This window comes from Sus scrofa, chromosome 4 (assembly GCF_054392235.1).
Source record: "Sus scrofa isolate SSC_HxYL_T2T_F1_AM1 chromosome 4, Sscrofa_HxYL_maternal_Yorkshire_Landrace_v2.0, whole genome shotgun sequence".
NCBI classification, from domain to species: domain Eukaryota; kingdom Metazoa; phylum Chordata; class Mammalia; order Artiodactyla; family Suidae; genus Sus; species Sus scrofa.
In genome coordinates this window covers 67,789,327-67,804,673 of record NC_139386.1, presented here as the reverse complement: position 1 = coordinate 67,804,673, position 15,347 = coordinate 67,789,327, and the positions used below count along the sequence as shown (strand labels likewise).

The 15,347-nt window shown below is 40.9% G+C and overlaps 1 protein-coding gene across 25 annotated transcripts in view; it reads right to left on the bottom strand.

Annotated features, from left to right (window-relative positions):
* TRPA1 (transient receptor potential cation channel subfamily A member 1) overlaps positions 1 to 15,347 on the bottom strand; it is a 253,695-nt gene that overhangs the window by 86,225 nt on the left and 152,123 nt on the right. The window lies entirely within an intron of this gene.

Here is a 15,347-nt window from a genome sequence, read left to right as displayed (position 1 = left end):
GACAGACAGACAGACAAATAGATAGATAGATAGATAGATAGATAGATAGATAGATAGATAGATGTGACCCTGTCTGAGGCATGTGGAAGCTCCCAGGGCAGGGATTGAACCCACGCCCCAGCAGCAACCCAAGCCACTGCAGTCACAGCACCAGATCCTTGCTGCACCACAAGAGAACTCCTGTACTCTTACATATGGCTTTTCCCAGCTTCTTTTAAGTATAATTGTGAGAAGATTAAACTTCTTTCAAGGCTTTGGGAAAACAATACAAAAGACTTGGCATTCTAGGGCTGGTAGATTAAAGGACAGGGAATTTGGGGATCCAGGCTTAGAAGGCACACTGGGAATCATGAGACACTCTCTTGGGATGGGTATAAAAATGCAGAAAGCAGGAGGCCGGGTCTGCACCCATGACCACCTCACTCCATCCAGACGCCGTCCATTGCTCTGGTCTGTTCAAACCATGGAAGTCACTGTAGGTCATTTGGATAAGGAACGTCTTTAGAATGCTTACTGGGAGTGCTTTTTGTGACAGTAAATGGAATGGATTAGCAAGGAGATCCTGCTGTGTAGCACTGGGAACTATGCCTTGTCACTTATGATGGAGCATGATAATGTGAGAAAAAAGAATGTATACATGTATGTGTGACGGGGGTCTCCATGCTGTACAGTAGAAAATTGAAAGGACACTGTAAACCAGCTATGATGAAAAAAATAAAAATCATTATATAAAAACCAAAAAAAAAAAAAGAGTCTTCTAAAACATTGGAATGGGATTTTATACACCCAGAAGGGACTTTAGCTGTTACTGTCTTAGAAGGCTTGCTTGCCCTCAAATGACAAAATGTACCAACAGTGGCTCACAATGACTGCCATTCGTTGAGATTAGTCAAAGAACTTCTGAGCCTCCATTCTCATCTGGACTGACCTTGGGAAGTCTCTTCTCTTTCTGTGACCACTGAGCTCTGCTAGGAGAATGCTTTTGTACTTCATGGCTGAATAAGCTTCCAGTTACTGTTGCTTTCCCCACCCCCACCTCCAGCTTGCTACAGGACTGCTACTCAACAGGTCAACAGGGTTGAGGTTTTCTGCAGCACTTTCCCAACAAGAAACTTGAATTCACTGTGAAAAGCTTAATGATATTAAAAACGTGCCCTGGGTTCATCTTCCAGATGCTTAATGCTTCCCATCAGGGTTCTTACTAGATGGAGATGAGGCTTTTAAAAGCCCATTAGCTTTCCAAGAAGGTCCCCTTTCTTCCTCGGATTCAGATCATTTGCTCACTTTTCCTCTGGGAGCCACACCGGTAACAAAGGACTCCTAACTGAGTTCCTGAAATTCAGCCCATTAGAAAAATTATTCTCTAAGTCTACCTTGATCTCAGGTCCAACACTTTCCAGAAATCTCAACTGAAGCTTTTCTCAGATACAATTTCTATCAAATTTTAGTTAAAAAGGCACCTCGCCTGGAAATGCAATCACATAAATTAGATTACACTGGAAAGCACTGAGAATAGGGCTTTTTGTGTGGCAGAAGTTAAAGCTGTATTTTTAGGACATGAAAAGGAAGCATATCGTAATGAAGGAAAAAGGTTTCTATTTTAAAGATTATATCACCTCAGGATCTTAAAAAAACTGATTTAAACCTTTTGTTGAGACTTCCAATTATCTTTTATATTCATATATTATGCTACCGCCTGTGGAGAGAGGTCACTTTGTCATGCTGAATAACTGAGGGATGATATATTATATATTAAATAGACCAAAAACATGTCCCATTGTCTCTGGAAAATGAACTACATCTAACTTCTGCTATGGTGACGCTATCTCCTGCAAAGAATTTTAAGATTCTTTTTGAAAGACTTATTTTTTAAATTAGTTGATGAAATCAAAGTTTAACATGAAAAACCTTAGGAGTTCCCATTGTGACTCAGTGCATTAAGAACCCAACATAATCTCATAAGGATGTGGCTTCCATCCCTGGCCTCACTCAGTGGGTTAAGGAGCCAGCATTGCTGAAAGCTATGGTGAAGGTCGTAGATGCAGCTGAGATCCTGTGCTGCTGTGGATGTAGCGTAGGCCGGCAGCTGCAGCTCCAATGTGACCCCTGGCCCAGGAACTTCCATAGGTCACAAGTGTGGCCCTAAAAAGAAAAAAAAAATATGAGGGGGCTCCCTCTCCATCCTCTCACTCCCTTTTTTCTTTATTTCTTTTTTTCCTCTAACATTTTCCTGCCTTCTTGATGTATTCTGCTCCTGCACCATAGCAGAAGTTAGTCAAGAGCACTAATGGGGCCATCAGACAATCTTGATTCTCACACTGACCATCTGTGTGATTTTAGTAGGTCATGTCTTATCTCTAAGCCTAGACCTCCCCACCAGGGGATTTGGGGTGATCTTGTTCACCTCGTAGCTTCATTATGAGTACAACATGGTGGACTATTAAAGCAAGCGTTCAGCCACTTGGAGTTTATTTTTGTGCATGGTGTGAGGGTGTGTTGTAGTTTCATTGCTTTGCATGCTGCTGTCCAGGTTTCCCAGCAATGCTTGCTGAATAGACTTTCCTTTTCCCATTTTATGTTCTTGCCTCCCTTGTCAAAGATTAATTGACCATAGGTGTCAGGGTTTATTTCCGGATTCTCTATTCTGTTCCATTGGTCTGTCTGTCTGTTTTGATACCAGTACCACACTGTTTTGATGACTGTGGCTTTGTAGTATTTCTTGAAGTCTGGGAGAGTTATGCCTCCTGCTTGGTTTTTGTTTCTCAGGATTGCTTTGGCGATTCTGGGTCTTTTGCTGTTCCATATAAATGTTTGGATTGTTTGTTCTAGTTCTGTGAAAAATGTCCTGGGTAATTTGATAGGGATTGCATTGACTCTGTAGATTGCTTTGGGTAGTATGGCCATTTTTACAACATTGATTTTCCCAATCCAGGAACATGGAATATCTTTCCATTTCTTTACATCTTCTTTGATTTCTTTGATTAAAGTTTTATAGTTCTCGGCATATAGGTCCTTTACCTCCTTGGTCAGGTGTATTCCGAGGTATTTGATTTTGTGAGGTGCAATTTTAAAAGGTATCGTATTTTTGTATTCCTTTTCTAATGTTTCATTGCTGGTATACAGAAATGCAACTGACTTCTGAATGTTAATCTTATATCCTGCCACTTTGCTGAAATTATTAATCAGTTCAAGGAGTTTTGGGGTTGAGTCCTTAGGGTTTTCTGTGTATAGTATCATGTCATCTGCATACAGTGACAGTTTGATCTCTTCTCTTCCTATATGGATGCCTTTGATTTCTTTTGTTTGTCTAATTGCTGTGGCTAAGACTTCCAAAACTATGTTGAAGAGCAGTGGTGAGAGTGGGCATCCCTGTCTTGTTCCAGATTTGAGTGAGAAGGCTTTCAGTTTTTTCCCATTGAGTATTATGTTTGCTGTGGGTTTCTCATAAATGGCTTTGATTATATTCAGGAATGTTCCCTCTATACCCACTTTGGCGAGGGTCTTGATCATGAATGGATGTTGAACTTTGTCAAATGCTTTTTCTGCATCTATTGAGATGATTTTTGACTTTTTTTTTGTTAATGTGGTGTATGATGCTGAAATAAACTCCAAGTGGCTGAAAGACTTAAATATACGACAGGACACCATCAAACTCCTAGAAGAAAACATAGGCAAAACACTCTCTGACATCAACATCATGAATATTTTCTCAGGGCAGTCTCCCAAAGCAATAGAAATTAGAGCAAAAATAAACCCATGGGACCTCATCAAACTGAAAAGCTTTTGCACAGCAAAGGAAACCCAAAAGAAAACAAAAAGACAACTTACAGAATGGGAGAAAATAGTTTCAAATGATGCAACTGACAAGGGCTTAATCTCTAGAATATATAAGCAACTTATACAACTCAACAGCAAAAAAACCAATCAATCCATGGAAAAATGGGCAAAAGACCTGAATAGACATTTCTCCAAAGAAGATATACAGATGGCCAACAAACACATGAAAAAATGCTCAACATCGCTGATTATAAGAGAAATGCAAATCAAAACTACCATGAGATACCACCTCACACCAGTCAGAATGGCCATCATTCATAAATCCACAAATAACAAGTGCTGGAGGGGCTGTGGAGAAAAGGGAACTCTCCTGCACTGTTGGTGGGAGTGTAAACTGGTACAGCCACTATGGAGAACAGTTTGGAGATACCTTAGAAATCTATACATAGAACTTCCATATGACCCTGCAATCCCACTCTTGGGCATCTATCCAGACAAAGCTCTACTTAAAACAGACACATGCACCCGCATGTTCATTGCAGCACTATTCACAATAGCCAGGACATGGAAACAACCCAAATGTCCATCAACAGATGATTGGATTCGGAAGAGGTGGTATATATACACAATGGAATACTACTCAGCCATAAAAAGGATGACATAATGCCATTTGCAGCAACATAAATGGAACTAGAGAATCTCATACTGAGTGAAATGAGCCAGAAAGACAAAGACAAATACCATATGATATCACTTATAACTGGAATCTAATATCTAGCACAAATGAACATCTCCTCAGAAAAGAAAATCATGGACTTGGAGAAGAGACTTGTGGTTGCCTGATGGGAGGGGGAGGGAGTGGGAGGGATCGGGAGCTTGGGCTTATCAGACACAACCTAGAATAGATTTACAAGGAGATCCTGCTGAATAGCATTGAGAACTATGTCTAGATACTCATGTTGCAACAGAAGAAAGGGTGGGGGAAAAACTGTAATTGTAATGTATACATGTAAGGATAACCTGACCCCCTTGCTGTACAGTGGGAAAATAAAAATAAAAAAAAAAGCAAGCGTTAATAGGTAGGGGCTCATTATATCCAGTGCCTAAAATAGCACACTTGTTTAAAAATGTTCATAGACTTGAATTGTAGATGTGTAGAATATTATTGCAGCTAGATATTTTATGCCCTACAGTAAACTGGAAGCATTCCTCCACATAGTAAAAATAGAATCGTTTTTGCAAAAAAAAAAAAAAAAAAAAAAGATCATCTGAAGTCCCTAGGAGATCATATAAGGCATATTATTGCAGGAATTAAAGATCCTGAACAAATTATTTGTGGAAGATCCTAGTTACCTCATTCCCTGCTCATATTATCTTGTTACTATATGGCTAAAACTATTTCTAAATTTTTTTTTCTACCTGAGCTATTAATTTACAGATTATGTACAGGTGGTAGCCCTAATACACAAATTGATACAAATTACATCCTCCAAATTTATTCAGTATATTCCCATGAAAAGTGTCATACAAGCAGTAGTTAAAGGTTCTAGGATAGGCCATAGGAATCTATACCCATAAAATAGTTGAAATCATATTAATTCAACTATGTAGACCCAATCCCTTAATCCTGAGAGCCCTGGGTGACTCTGAGCAGGAGTCCCTTTGCGGCTTAGCTGGACTCTGCTCATTTCCAAACCCTCCTGGACTTTTCTGTTCTCCTCAAGACTGTGAGTGAAGTGAAGAGCTATAGAGAAATGGTGAGAAGAGAACAGAGGAGAAAGAGAAAACGAGCACAAAACACCAAGAGGCAGACATCTGAAGACCTCTGGAGAAGGGTCTGAACAAAAGCAGCATTGATGAAAAAGGATTACAGAGTATACCCACTTTCTGTTCACAGCAGCCTTAATCACAACAGCCTAAGGGTGGGAGCATCCCCAGGGTTCACTGAGGGATGGATGGGTGAATAAGCAAAATGTGGTACATACGTATAATAGGAGATTATTCCAGCTTAAAAAGCAAAGAAACCCTGACGTGTCTTACAGTATGGGTGACCCTCGAAGACAATATGCTAAGTGAAATGTGCCAGTCACCAAAAAAGACGAATTTTGTATAGTTCCACATATATCAGGTACTTAGAGTAGTCGGATTCAGAAATACAGAAAGTAGAAAGGTGATTGCCTGGAGCTGAGGGAAGTTGATTTTTAATATGTAGAGAGTTTCAGTTTTGCAAGATGAAAATATTTCTATAAACACTGGGTGCAGGACAGTGTCACTGTATGTCACATGGCTGAACTGTAAAGTTAACAATGGTTAAGATGGTAAAAATTAGGGTATGCATATGCTACAACTTTTAAGAAGTGAAAGAAATGGATTATAGTTTTAAGGAACCCTTAAGAGTAGGAACAATGTTTTGTTTTTGTTTTGTTTTTCTTTTAGGGCCACACATGCAGCATATGGAACTTCCCAGGCTAGGGGTTGAACTGGAGCTGCAGCTGCCCGCCTACACCACAGCCACAGCAACGTGGGATATAAGCTGCATCTGTGACCTATGCTTCAGCTTGCGGCAACACTGGATCCTTAACCCACTAAGCAAGGCCAGGGATCGAACCAGCATCCTCATGGATATTAGTTGGGTTCTTAACTCGCTGAGCCACCACTAGAACTCCCCTAAAGGCTCTTTAGTAGGTAAGTGTATTTGTTCTCTAGGGCTACCGAGACCAAGTACCACAAACTGGGTGACTTAAACAGCTGAAATTTCATGTCACACATTTCTGGAGGCTGGAAGTCCAAGTTCAATGTGTTGGTAGGATTGGTTCCTTCTGGTTGTTTGCTGGCAACCACTGGCATTCTTGCCAGTGGTTCTCCGCCTCTGTCTTCACATAGCATTCTCCCTGCGTGTGTGTCTGTGTCCAAATGTCCCCTTTTATAAGGACACCAGTCATATTAGTTCAGGGCCGCACCCTATTCCTGTATGAGCTCATCTTAACTTCTTATATTTGCAACCACCCTATTTTTACATGGAGAATATGGCTCCAACATAGGCATTTTGGAGAGGACACAATTCAACACATAACATAAGCAATGTAGACAGAGATGAAATAGCTTCTGGAAAATGACTCAAGTCCCAAAGCCCATGTAATGTTGGTAAACTAGTGAAGTTGACTATATAATACAGTAAAAATGTATTCCCGACAAAGCATGGAACATAGTAAAAATTTATTTCCAAAACCCCACCAGCTAAACATCACTTATTTTCATGATTTGATATGTTTCCAAGTGGTTCTCTACCTTCTCCCAAAGCAAGTCACTGTATGCATATGAGCCTCACACAACCGTCTCAAATACATTCACGAATGTCTAGTAAACTAGACTGACCCTGTTAGGAAAGGCGGAACTGGAACTTCCAGGTGCTACAGGCTATGTTTTTAGTTTATATAAAGCTGATTCCAGATATAGCCAAGTAATGGGCTCTTGTTAATGTGAAAATATTCTATGGTAACCCATTTATAACAAAATACTAGGTTCTCTGAATGGGTTCAGACTGAATCATCTCCTTTCTAAAAGAATCTTAATATTTACTCTTTGCCTCTTTGATTGCCATTTAGCATCTCTTCCCATCCCATCAATACAGCAAATTATTTGCTGAAGTACTTTCACTGGCATGTAAGTCCAGAAGCCTGTTTTAATTGGAGTTAAGTGATGAGGTGTTTAAAAAGCCATAGTCTGGAGTTCCCATGGTGGTGCAGCAGAAATAAACGCAAATAGGAACCATGAGGTTGTGGGTTCGATCCCTGGCTTTGCTCAGTGGGTTAAGGATCTGGCGTTGCCGTAAGCTATGGTGTAGGTCGCAGATGTGGCTCAGATGTGATATTTCTGCGGCTGTGGTGTAGGCTGGCAACTCTAGCTCTGATTGGATCCCTAGCCTGGGAACCTCCATATGCTGCGGGTGCGGCCCTAAAAAAAGCAAAAAAAATAAAAATAAAAATAATAAATAAATACATAAAAAGCCATAATCTGGAGTTCCCTTTGTGGCTCAGCAGTAATGAACCTGACTGGTATTCATGAGGACATGGGTTTTATCCCTGGCCTTGTTCAGTGGGTTAAGGATCCCATGTTGCCATGAGCTGTGGTGTAGGTTGCAGACGTTGCTCGGATCTGGCATTGCTGTGGCTGTGGTGTAGGCTGGCAGTTGTAGTTCTAATTAGACCCCTAGCCTGGGAACCTCCATATGCCGTGGGTGTGGCCCTTAAAAAAAAAAAAAAGCAAGAGACAGTTGTTTAATTTCCTATTTCAAACTTGTGTCACCTTCAGCAGGAGTATAACTGAGGCACCTCTCCATGAGAGGCTCCATTTAATTGGTCAGCCCCAGGTCAACAGAATCTTGAGTGCAATAGCCTTACAATATCTAGAACATACTAGAGCAACAGCAAGAAGACACTGAGAATGACTGACCCCACTGTATGGAACAGACTGATGAACAGTTTTCTACATAGTTAACTGAATTATGGAAGGAGATCAGGTAGGTGGATCAGCACATATGAGTAGAAACAAAACAATGAGAATGAATGAAAACCCATCTATTTCTTTTTCTTTCTCTCCATGTATCTATCCATCCATCTATTATAGGAATATGACCATTACAGATTCTTTTTTTTTTTTTTTGGCCATCCTGTGGCAGATAGGGTTTCCAGGCCAGGGATCAGATTTGAGCCGCAGTTGTCATTTAGGGTGCAGCTGCCACAAGGCCTGACCCTTAACCCACTGTGCAGGGCCAGGGATCAAACCCACATCGTGGTGCTACAGAGACACTGTCAATCCTATTGCATCACAGAAGGAACTCCAACAACCATTACACATTCTATGCAGTGGTGTTCTTGCAGTTTGTTCCTAATTCTTCCTAAGGACTGAATCCATGGATCTGTTAGTTTGCTAGGGCTGCTGGAATGAAGTGCCACAAGCTGGATGGCATGAACAACAGAGATGTGTTGCCTCACAGTTCTGGAAGTCCCTGATTAAGCTGTCAACAGGGTGATTCCCTCTGAAGGTTGTGGGGGAAAGTCTGTCCCATGTCGCTCTCCTGGCTTCTGGTGACCCGCTGGCCATATTTGAAGTTTCTTGGCTTATAGATGCCTCGTCCCGATTTCCACTTTACTTGTCACCTGGTCCTCTCTCTGTGGGCATCTGTCTCTGGGTCCAAACTTCCCCTCTGCATAAGAATTAGGGACCCTGCCCTTGAATTAGGGACCCACCTGCCCTTGAATTAGGGACTCACCCTACTTTAGTACGACCTCATCTTAACTTCATAATTATACCTGCAACGACTCTATTTCCGAACAAGGTTACATTCTAAAGTACGGAGGTCAGGACTTCAACATATGAAGTTTTGGTTGTTGCTGTTGTTTGTTTGGTTTGGTTTTTGGTTTTCTTTTGGGTGGAACGCGATTTAACCCATAACACCAGGGATGCTTGAGAAAAGTGTCTTGGAGTTCCCGTCGTGGCGCAGTGGTTAACGAATCCGACTAGGAACCATGAGGTTGCGGGTTCGATCCCTGCCCTTGCTCAGTGGGTTAACGATCTGGCGTTGCCGTGAGCTGTGGTGTAGGTTGCAGACGCGGCTCGGATTCCGCGTTGCTGTGGCTCTGGCGTAGGCCGGTGGCTACAGCTCCAATTTGACCCCTAGCCTGGGAACCTCCATATGCCGTGGGAGCGGCCCAAGAAATAGCAAAAAGACCAAAAAAAAAAAAAAAAAAAAAAGAGAGAGAAGTGTCTTTGTTCACTGTTCATATGCTTCTCAGATACCACTGACTCGTCCCTGCTGCCTACTGGTCTTACTGTGTGTAAAATTGCCTGGGAACAGTTGCTACTTTATATCAGGGACTTGATTACAAATGGTCATTCTTAGCTCAGGCAAAGACCAGGTTTTAAGAGCAGCCTTCATGGGCTCCGGGTGTCCTCAGTCTGTATGCCCACGATGTTTGGGGCTCCACTGCCTACTCTGTGCAAGTGTGAGAGTCCTGCTCACTCTCTGCCTCCACTCCACTGCGGTGGCCACACATGAAGAGAAACTGCCGGACGGAGCTGCAACAGCTCCTCTGCTGCCCAGAAACACGCCCTGGCAGACATCCTGCTTCTGATCACCGATCATCTTCCAGGGACTTTATCACGGTCTGCTTGGGTGTTATTTGATAATACTACCAAGTTGATCACTGCCTTTTGGTTTAGACATTTAAAATAAGTTTCTCATTCCCTCTTCAGAGGTACCCTACCTGCCAGTTTGCCATTTTGAAGACAAATAGGAAGAAAAATTGGGACAATTTATAAACCCGGGTTAAAGTCTATCACTAGATTCCCCTTTAACTATGCAACCGATGGCCCCATCACAATTAAAAATAAAATTTCTCAAATTTCATGTTCTTCCCCAAAGATTAGACTGGCTAGATAGCATAGAAGTTTCTTTTACATTCATCATTTAGGTAATAATCAATTGCATTTATTAAGCATACACTAAGTTAATCATTAAACAGCAGAATTTTCGTTATCAAGAGTCCTTAGGGGAAAGTCATTCTAAAGAGCTGACTTTCTGAATGATTGAACATGATTGCTTTCAGCAGTAAGCCTTCTGAAATAAATCAGCAAATAAATAATCCTTGGATACAATTTTTTTCCTGAGTAAAATCTATATTTTGCTACTTACCCTAAAAGCTGTTTACCTTTAACTTCTGTTGAAAATATGTTCATTAGTATGAAGATAAACTCTCATTCTGAATTTTGTTATAGCTATTACCATAGATTCTGTCAAAAATATGACTGTTTGTCTCAACATACACACAAACACACAAACTTGCTAAACTCACCCCAAATTCCTCTTTTGAAATCTCACATCAGAGTCTGATTTTTTTGCTGCTTTTGCCTTAGATGCTGGGTCTTTGCATTTAGCCATATTAACCCTCCTGTTTTGTATCTACTTAATTTAACCCTTTTACTGCTTCTAATCTACTGCAGAAACAAGCACTCAAACCTGTTTGATTTCCAAGCAGAGTAAGCAGAAATGAGTTGGAACTAGAAACTGCAGGTGAAATATCATAAGTATTTGTTTTTTGATAGTGTGACAATTATTTGGGTTTCTTAGAGTCTCTTTAATATGTTTTTTCAGCTTATATTCTGCCCGTTAGTCATGCCCCTAGAAATTTGAGGTTTCCAAACATCTGAGTCTTGAGCAGACAAGGCACCATTCTCCAGTCAGTAATAACAAGTGCACTTCCACATACACACAATCTCTTCTTCCTTGAACCCTGTTCTTAGATGAGATTTTCTTAAGAATTTTGTCCCCACCTCCAGAGAGTTCGCAGTCTTGTTAGGTGACACATGCACACAACTGAAGATGACTAAGAACCTTTACAAAGGACTAGACATTCAAAGATCTTAATGGAACATTTACAGGGTAGTAAATGGAGTAGCACACAGGTGAAGTTAAGCAGGAATCAAGTACCTGTCCCCACGGGGCTGAAGAGAAGGCAAGATGAGAGGGCTCTCTAGGGAGTAGGGAGTCAGATGAAGTTATGTAAATGGAAAGAGCTCTTGGAAGTGGGCCGGGAGGAATGAAAGCAGAGGGCCTAAGACTGGGTCCTAAGAAATGCTCCTTGGTAAGGGCTGGGGAAAGTGTCAGGGAAGGAACTGCAGGGCGGGAAGCACAATATTGTTAACTGCCTCTCAATCAAGTGCCCATGTGCTTTGTAACACATATATACACTGCTGCATATAAAACAGATAAACAACAAGGACCTATTATATAGCACAGGGAACTATATTCAGTATCTTGTAATAACTTATAATGCAAAGCTGTACACTTGAAACTAGTAAACATTATGAATCAACTATACCTCAATTAAATAATTAAAAAGAAAAGGTCTCTGTATTTTGTACTTCATTCTCCTAGTAGAGGGCTCAAATATGTTATTTCTCAAACGTAGCAGAGTTGCAGTTACACTTCCATCCCCTCCCCAGCACGTTTAGCAGGGGCTATGGTTCTTTTCGGTATAACCAGATGCAAATCAGACAGTGCCCTAGGCTATCCAGTGTACTCACTCATGGTTTCACTTCTCTTCCCTACCCCTCCATCGCCATTATCATGGCTTCCAGTTTCTTTAAAAGTTCCACTGTGGTTGGAATTCCTCTTCCCGGAGTTCAGCGCAACACTTCTCACAGTATTGCTGTTACTAGGGAGGTAATATTACTAAAGATGATGACATTTTGCCTCACATTTGGGTAGAACTGAAGCTTGATATCCACATACAGAAAGCAGAACTATTCAGATAGTTATAAGGATAAGAACTAATCCTTATCAAGTTGCCAATATTCCACCAAGTTAGACCTACAAAATCTCTCCTGAGGTTCGAGTCTCATATTTTTCTCCTCACTCCCTGTAAAAGAAACTGCTACATCCTGCTCTCTTGGCCTATTGGCTTGTGGTTCCATAAACCCACTCATCCAAGAAAGAGTTCATGGAGTGTTGCTGTTACATAATTCAGTGTTTTTCCAACCTTATTCCAAGCTTATCAGATTTTATTTACTCTTTAAAAAAAAAAAAACCCACTTGTTCTTTCTCAACAGATGATTTTCCTCTTTGCCTCTAACAACTGGGTCCAGTGTTGTAGCAGCAAAGGCATTAAGATTTATAAAATTAGGAGTTCCCGTCGTGGCGCAGTGGTTAACGAATCCGACTAGGAACCATAAGGTTGCGGGTTCGATCCCTGCCCTTGCTCAGTGGGTTAACGATCTGGCGTTGCCGTGAGCTGTGGTGTAGGTTGCAGACGCGGCTCGGATTCCGCGTTGCTGTGGCTCTGGCGTAGGCCGGTGGCTACAGCTCTGACTCAACCCCTAGCCTGGGAACCTCCATATGCCGAGGGAGCGGCCCAAGAAATAGCAACAATAACAACAACAACAACAACAAAAAAGACAAAAGACAAAAAAAAAAAAAAAAAAAAGATTTATAAAATTAAGGAAGCCACTGTTGGGGGGAGGGCTCGATTGGGGGTTAGGAATTGGCATCTGCACACTATTGTGTATGGAATGGATGGTCAGTGGGGACCTTCTGTACAGCACAAGCAACTCTACTCAATATTCTGTGATAACCAATATGGGGAAAGAATCTGAAAAAGAATGGATATAATATGTATGTGTATGACTGAATCTCTCTATTGTACAGCAGAAATAATCACAGCATTGTAAATCATCTATACTTCAAAAAATCATCTATACTTCAAAAAATGAAAAAAACTCACAAGAAGGAAGAAAGAAAAAAAAGGAAGGAAGGAAGGAAAGAAGGAAGGAAGGAAGGAAAGAAAGGAAAGAAAAAGAAAGGAAAGAAAGAAAGAAAGAAAGAAAGAAAGAAAGAAAGAAAGAGAGAGAAAGAAAGAGAGAGAGAGGGAAAGAAAGAAAGGCAGGCCCTTGGCTGCATTATCATATCTCTTCAGCTATGAGCTTAAGAAATCTTTTGCAAAATTTTGCTTCGAGGACACAACATGTCAAGGTGAAAAGTTCTTTGCTACTCTTGAAATCAACAAGTCATGGATCTTAATGGAGATTTACAAATAAGATTAACAAAATCCATGTTGCATCTCATACTACATCTGTTTCCTTTAAAGCAAATACTGCCTCTTTTAAATGTGGAAACACTGAAACACATTCCTCTTAGATATAACCTAAGGAATGAGTCCTCCAAATCACAGAATTTTGGACTGAAAATGAGATTCAAAGCTACCTATTCCAACCCTCACTTTTTTAGAATATGAAACAGACAAGTAAATGAAGGAACTTGCCCAGAGTGTGTCACTCGTTGATAGAAGAAGTGGATTGGCCATCCACATTTCTTAAATCCCAAATTTGTTTCTACGTCTACTAGATAAAAGCAGAGTCATGGAAAAGCAAGAATGATCACCACTTAGAGTGTTTCATGATCATTAAGGCCACTGACATAGACATGGACCAGCCAGATACCACATAGAGAAACATGGAAGCTCCCTGTGTTCTCTCTCCTTTTCTAGAATTTCATGGGAATTGGCATTCACTGGAAACTCTGGGTTCATTTGCCACCAACTGAGGCTGTTGTTTGATTAGTTCCCTGGATGGAATGGCAAGTAACCAAAGGTTACTTCTAGCAGTCAGTGGGAGATATGACTCTGTTAACTTTGAAATTGGCCACTGAAATTTGGTGGCTCTGATGGGATTCCTGGGGGAGCAAGAATGCTGTGTTTGCAGATAAATAAAACAAATGGCACCTCCTTGTTGGGAATGATTCTGTTTAGCCACCCAAGGTGAGGATTGCAATATGTACTTTGACTTGACATAACACGACACCTGCTAAAAGTGTTCCCTGCTTGCCTCTTCAGAGGCTTAAAGATTCCTGGAGTTCCATAGATTTTGAGTGCATGCCAGCTTGCACTCAGGTTGTCTGCAGAGCTCAAGGTATGTCCAACTTAAATAATACGAAACTCTAAGTTACCCAGAGAATAGGAAGAACTTAGGGATTTCAGTCATATCCACCTCCAAGATCCTTCTCTTTCAGTAGGTTTTGAATTCATGGGATGGTTAATTAGAATTGGTTTTCCTAGGGTTAGACAGCATTTAAATCCAACCCCATGGGAACCTGAACTGGCTTAGGTTCAAGGGCTTAATCTTGGTTTGGCATATATAGTTGAAATGTAAAGAGGTTCTAAGAAAAAAGACACTTAATTTCCAAATATAAGGGAAGAAGCAGCCATATTTATGTCAGCCTGGCTACTTTTTCCATTACTGAAATGTAAACTGTTATTCCATTTTCCTTTCACAGCGGACATTCAGCTAAGACTTGAGAAATTGACACAGATATCATGTGAATAATATGATTATCTTTGGTCCTATGAGGAGTCTGATTTACAACTTGAAACCATCCCATAACTATATGCTATTGAAAACAGGTAGGAGTAAGAATTTAAAAGAATTTGACAGTTCAAAAACTTGAGTTGAAATTAGCTGGGTTGCTACCTGCCGTTAGTCTCTTCACACTTTGCTTGATCAGCATGACAGAGTCTGCTATTTGCCTCCCAAATACATCCTCCCCTTCTTGCTTTGTAATAAGGCCCCAGTATTGATGGGGCACAGATAAATGGCACATTCTCTACCTCCCTGGCAGCAAGGTTAGTCAGTTTGGGCAAAAGAATTAAATATAGAAATTTCATATGCCATTTTGAAGAATTTTTTTTTTTTTGGCCATGCCCATGGTATGCAGAAGTTTCTGAACCAGGGATTGCGCCCAAGCCACAGCAGCAATTGAGCCACAGCAATGACAACAGTCAGGTCCTTAACCTGCTAAGCTACTAGGACACTCCCTGAAGAAATTTTTTAAATAAAACTTGGCATACTTTTCTCTACTTCTTTCTTCCTTCCTTCTATATTGAATGTGGACTTTATATGATGGCTGGGGCTCTAAAATCCATCTTGTGCCATGAGGAAGAGGATTGGCAGAGTAAGAACAGAAAGGAGGCTGGACCTTGGATAATTATGTAGCTTCTTAAGTAGCTGAACTACAGATG